The 6,000-nt window shown below is 45.9% G+C and overlaps 1 protein-coding gene across 1 annotated transcript in view; it reads right to left on the bottom strand.

The window, feature by feature from the left end:
- PITPNM2 (phosphatidylinositol transfer protein membrane associated 2) overlaps positions 1 to 5,458 on the bottom strand; it is a 121,569-nt gene extending 116,111 nt beyond the window's left edge. Inside the window, exon 1 of the mRNA XM_026058828.1 lies at positions 5,330 to 5,458. The gene's annotated coding sequence lies outside the window, so the exon portion shown is untranslated. The remainder of the gene's footprint in view (positions 1 to 5,329) is intronic.
- Positions 5,459 to 6,000: the final 542 nt, after the last annotated feature.

Here is a 6,000-nt window from a genome sequence, read left to right on the forward strand (position 1 = left end):
TGTTCCTGCTGTACACTTATAAATATAATGGTTTATGGAAAAAAGAAATACTTCTGCAGTATCAAGGTACAATGCGAGCTCTGTAGTGACAAATTATATTCACATTTTATATCCTGTTTTGAYAAAAAAGAACAAGAAAGTCTTTACCAGGAAAAGGCCTCTTCAAAAGTCAAACAAAAATAAGTGACACAGAATTGCCGGTAACTGTTAGTTTCTCCATAGTAAGCCAATATTAATCATACTCTGCATATCACCAGCCTGTAATAAAGCCCAATGGAACTTGTTCTGAGCTCTTGTTTCTTAGTAAAACCAAAACAGAATTAAAGTAAAAACATGAAATAGAAGTTTAAACCCAAGCAGTATTTTCTGCAAATATTCAAAGCCTTGAACACCACCATGGAAAGGAACAGTGGTGAGGAGACCAAGCCTGCCAGATGCAGGAGGCCAGCCTCAAACAACAACAGTAACAGTTGCCTGAACACACCACGATTCTGTGCTGATTTTCAGAAGGCAGAACTATATCATTATCTGGAGCAGGTGTATATTAAATATTATCCACCCATCACGCCCTGGACCATGAGGTACCATCCTGGGCTATAAGCAGAGACTAGATGAGCCAGAAGATACATCACAGCCAGCAAGACCTAGGGTCAGAATTTCCTCCACTTAACTGACATTTAAACAAATGAGTAACAGTATTCATACAGTCCACTCATTGTGAACATAGGTAAAATTACTCACCAATAATGTTTATAGAGTTATGTCAACACACTTTTATAGACAGACAGCAAATTTTTCAGAAGCATCCAGAAACAGCACCAGATCACAGGAGCTAGGTGTTCAGAGCCGTTAGTTTTCAGATAACTTTTCTTTTAAGACTTCAAGAGAAGATATCTTTGCAGATTTTGACCCTGACTCTCCAAGTCTCAGCTTTGGTCAGAGACAGTCTTTGTAAAGGCCTTTTTTTCTCCATTGTTTTCCCTTAGTATTAATGAGCTGTTTTTCCCACAATAAACCAGAACAGTTTGGGGTTTTGCTTTTTTTAATTTCCCTCCACCCTCTTCCCCCCCCCCCCCMTTCCAGCACTGGAATCAAAATAACTTGAGATGGAAAACGTGTGACCTCCCAAGCCTTTATTTACAGTATCACAAACCACAAGGGAAGGATCTGTCCAAGTTTTCCAGCTGGAGTGGAAACAGCAGGGAAAGAAGGACTCTCATTTTTGCAGCCGTGATATTTTACACATCAGAGTGGAGAAGGGTGGGGGGAAGGGGATGGGAAGGAGAATTAAAAGCAAGTAATGATCCCATGGAGATATAGGATGAAAAGGTCTCGAACGCATAGATAGGTTCATGTGATTATAACCTACCTCCCCAGAAATAGAGCTTTGTACATGCAAATTTAATTGCACAACCAGTCTGACACATATTAAATGGGGTTGCTTCTTGGGTTTTAAGTTATACAAGATCATTAAATAGACTTCTGCACTTCACTGGTCCAGAATTTTTATTAGTTCTGCAATGATCTCTCTACCACCATCCTCCAAACAACTACAAAGACTTTGTCAAAAACAAGACCCCTCAAAAGAGCAGAATCTTCCTCAGATATTTAAACAGCACAGACAGACAAACACAAATGAAGGAGGTTTTTATCTACAGAAAGTTACTAGCAGCAGGAAACTGTCAGTTAGGTTGTGGTTACAACACCAGTGTCATCAGCTTTTTCCTCCTAGTTAAACACATATGTCCAAACAGGTCCTCGTGCCCTAGTATTTCTACCATAAAAAGAAGGAAAATAACCAAAGAAAAGCCTGCCCGTATCTCCACTACAAGTTTCAAGACGTCAGACCATACAGGAGACAATCCTTTAAGAGGGTCTTTCTGTAGCTTTCCAAACATTTATGTCCTAGACTGTCAGATCTAACTCGCTTCAGCTGTAACTATCCCCCACCTGTAAGAGATGCCCATTGCCCCTCTCCGATCTATGAGCAGCAGCTCCTCCTCCTCCCTCCCTGCCAGCGCAGCACCGTCGCCACGCTAACCCACAACCTTTGCAGACCGAGATAGGGGAATGCCACAATTGTGCTGCCAGACAGGGTTCCTCTCCTCGCCAGCACAAAAGCAGCCATCACCCCGCTCTCTGAAGTGTTATCACCTCCATCTAGCTCACGTTAGAGTGTTTTGCAGTGTAGGCTATGAAGGCTCCAACATGAAAACAGACTGTGTGCAATCGGTCTTTTCCGTCAAACTCACCCCTTTAAAGGAGGCTACGGTTCTCATGTTGGGGTCACACAGTAAGCCCCTTGATACATACAGAGCACAAAAAGTTAGATTCTGTCCTGGTTTAATTCCATGTAAAAAGGAATAGGGGTCTGGGAGGGGAAAGGCATGTTGCATTACACAAACCAGAGGGTGGTGGTTGGGAAGGGGGGAAAATGTACCTAAAAGTCACAGCCCAGGCCAAAGGGCAGGTGCTGCAGGCAAGGGAGAGGAAGGTAGAAGAACACGAAAAGGAACCAGTTGTGAAGCAAACCCACGCTTCCTTTAATAGGAGGATACTGTACATTTACTTCAGTGATGGGCATGAATTGCTTGGGGGGGGGAGGGGGGAGCACCACTTCCCCAGAGCCCCAAACCTCCGCCCCAACCCAAACGAAGGCATGCTGTGCCTCCAGCTGCCTTCGCCTCATCTACTTTCTCCTCTCCTGTCTCTTAACCTCCTGCTCAACGCCAGTCTCTGCCTCTTCTTACAGAGGGGGCATTCACCTCCCATCCCTCCCAGGCTCCTGTGACCACAGGGCAGGAGGAAAGGCAAGAAGGTGGTGCAGTGCCCTCGGACAGCCAGGAGCGAGGGCAGAGCTGGACGGAGCAGTGGGCACCTCCTCGCTCTGCAGCGGCATCCTCCGCCTCCTCTGTCGCGCTGCTTCCCGGGCGGCATTCGTGCTGAGGTCCCACAGCCATGCTAGGAGCATCGCAGGCACTTACAGAGCGCACACACACACACACCCCTTTCAGATTCTGCTCTGCCTTCCTGCTTGTGCCAGGAATCCAGGGCACTTTCCTAGATTTTAAAATAATTCCATGTAAAATACTCTCAAGTACGATTTCCAGGGGACGCTCCTCCATCGTTTGGCTCTGTCCAGCAGCCTGGATTCAGAGCCTCAGGGTCTGAGCCACGAAAGGGCTGCGCAGGGATGCTGGCAGAACAGAGGGGAAAACTACCCAGCGTGTACAGCTTTTTCCCTTGCTCTGGGCAGTGCTTTGCAGCCCTTTGTTTTCATGAATGCTGCATTCCCTGACAAGGTTTAAAACCCATTTTTCTCCCTACATACCTTACCTGCCATTCCAGGGACATTACTTGCTCTCTAGTGACGCAAGCTGAATGGTTTCATTTTGCTGCAACTGGAGGCACTTTTCGCTACCTGCCCAGAGACTTAATAATCACTTGGGCACCTTCCTTATAAAGGAACATCAGCCCTGCAGAGTATTAAATCCTTCAGGCAAGTGAAATGAGTAGAGCCATAGCCTCAAGGCAAAGCAAACCTCGAACATGCTAAGGATTGTATTTCTTCTTTGCTCTTGCCACCAATTTGGAGAGACACACTTTCCACAGCAGCCTAAGGGGGAGCAAAGGGACACAGTGCTCTAAGGCGAGGGAGGCAGAGCTCTTGGGACATCCCTGCTCTCCCCCAGCACAAGAGCACAAATGCACATGGCAATTAGTGCCTCTAGGAGCATTAACTCCTCTGTTAAAGCTGCTGACAGCAGCAGTTATTCCCCAGGAGACCTGTCCCCGGCTCCCTCGCAGGCTGCAGTGGGCAGGGGAGAAGCTGCAGGGCTCTCGGAGGCAATCGGATGTCCCGCAGCAGGACACGCTGCAGCACTGGGAGCAGCCGCCCCAGCTGGCCCCAGGCTCTACCAATCCTGGAGAGAGAGGTTTCAGGAGGGGAATCAACAAGACAAATAGTGATGATTTTACTGGGAGCCACATCCCTGACAGATGTTGTTTAAGGTATTCAAATGACCCGTAATGTTCAAGGATTTCTGGTAAAGATATTGCATGCTAATACAAAGCCAGTGTCAGTCACTCTGGGGTTTCAGTGTAACTGCTGAGACTCTAAGGCATAAATCCAGAGAAACAGAAAACACCTTTTAGTCTTCTATGTGAAGAGTCTCAGATCCCAACTCATTTATCCTTTCTCTGCTCTTCCCAGCAATTCAGTGCTCTTAAACCAAATGGCAGGAATTTGGGGTTTTAGCATCCAGCAGCAGAAATGCAAGGTTGTTATACCACAGTATCACTGCAAAGAGAAACACTTGGTGGCATTAAGGGTTAAAAACATAAAAGAAAAAAAAATGGCGAGGAATGCACTGGAAGAAAACAAGAAGATGCAACTGAGGTCAAAACTACCCAGCCAGGAACGATCTAAAGGCTGGCTCCACGTCTGTTGAAAAACTGCTCAGCCACTAATTTTGTAAACAGATTTAGCACTATGACACACATTTCTAGAACTCAAAGGATTTTAATGAGAGATGCAAAGATTCACAGGAAACCTTTAAGAGACACTCCAGAGGTTACAGCATAAGGGAACTGCAGGTAACCACATATTCATAAAAAGCATGAAATCTCTTAAAGCCTACCTGTTAAAAAAAAAAAAAAAAAAAAAGTATTCAGTTTCTCCATTTACACTCTTTGCTGGGGAGTTCTGCAGGTCAATCCTCTTGGAAAAGTAAAGTAAATTAAAAGTTTGGGAGGGATGGGGGGGAAGAAAAGATAGAAATTGATAGCAATTTTATAGTAGTACCAGGGGCTGCACCCTGATTATTTCAGTACAAATTAAATGCATACAAGGTCATTAAAATTTTTCAGATGGGAGAGAGACCCACACAACATTTAAATATACACAAAAAGTTTATACTAGCTGCGCTCCCCTGCACAGGAATTTCCTTTTTAATTCATTTGCTCGAAAAGATTTCAAACGAGGATGCTGACTAAGCCGAAACAAAAGGTAGGGAGCATGAATTTTCCTTAGAAAGAGGTTTGCTTCCAACACACGTCTACGCAATCCAAGCCAACGCGTCCTGCGGCTGCCAAACCCCTCTCAAAGGCAACTCATAGCACCGTTCCTCCTGGCTCCATTTTAGAGAGTTTCCCCGATCGTCTCTTCAAGTGGAAACCAAGCTCAGGTTAATCCCCTCTCTCACCAGCGGCCAGCTAGTAGCCATCGGACTCATTACTGTTCTCCCTAGTAACCTTTAATTTTTATATTTATTTATTTTTTGCAATATAGAAGAAAGGACAGGCATCCAGCTGCACTGCCAGGACCTACCTTCTGCAGAAAATCTCTCTAGAGGCGTCTGAGCGCAGGAGGGAGCGAAGACAGCATCGCTGGAAAAGGATGTCACTGTTGGTCCACATGTGTCAACATCCTAGGGGAAGAGAAAGCACAGTCGCTTAACTGCCGTGCCCGGGGGAAATCAGCAGCCAGAAGAAAGCGGCGTTATCGCCACGCTGATACCATGCTAATGGCTCCTATGCAAACAACATGCAGCTACAACGTTTTATAATTGCACATCAGAGTTTCTCTGCAGACATCCCTCCGGTATGTCAGAAATTCAATACGTGATGGTAGGCGGCAACGAGCACCTCGGGGATTTAAAGCGCATTCCAAGCCATGAGTCATCGCCATCTCGAACTCATGGAAATTCAGAAAGGAAAAAAAAAAAAAAATTAAGAAAATAAATAAATAAGAGCGGTGCACTGACCGCTCGTGGCGTGCTCTCTCTGCACCATATCGTCCCAACTTCCCCCCACAGCATTTCCCTTTCAAATACGGTGTTGAGCGATCCCCACGGTGGAAACATCACCACAGACCTCACTCCGCACGACGATAAATAATAATAACGAAAATAAAAGACACAAGCAGCACTCTTCCAAACAGCTCCCCCGCGACGGCACAGGATCCCACGTCCACGGGACGACGGCTGCTCCCGCACCGCG

This window comes from Apteryx rowi, unplaced genomic scaffold, assembly GCF_003343035.1.
Source record: "Apteryx rowi isolate R43461 unplaced genomic scaffold, aptRow1 scaffold_15, whole genome shotgun sequence".
Taxonomy (NCBI): domain Eukaryota; kingdom Metazoa; phylum Chordata; class Aves; order Apterygiformes; family Apterygidae; genus Apteryx; species Apteryx rowi.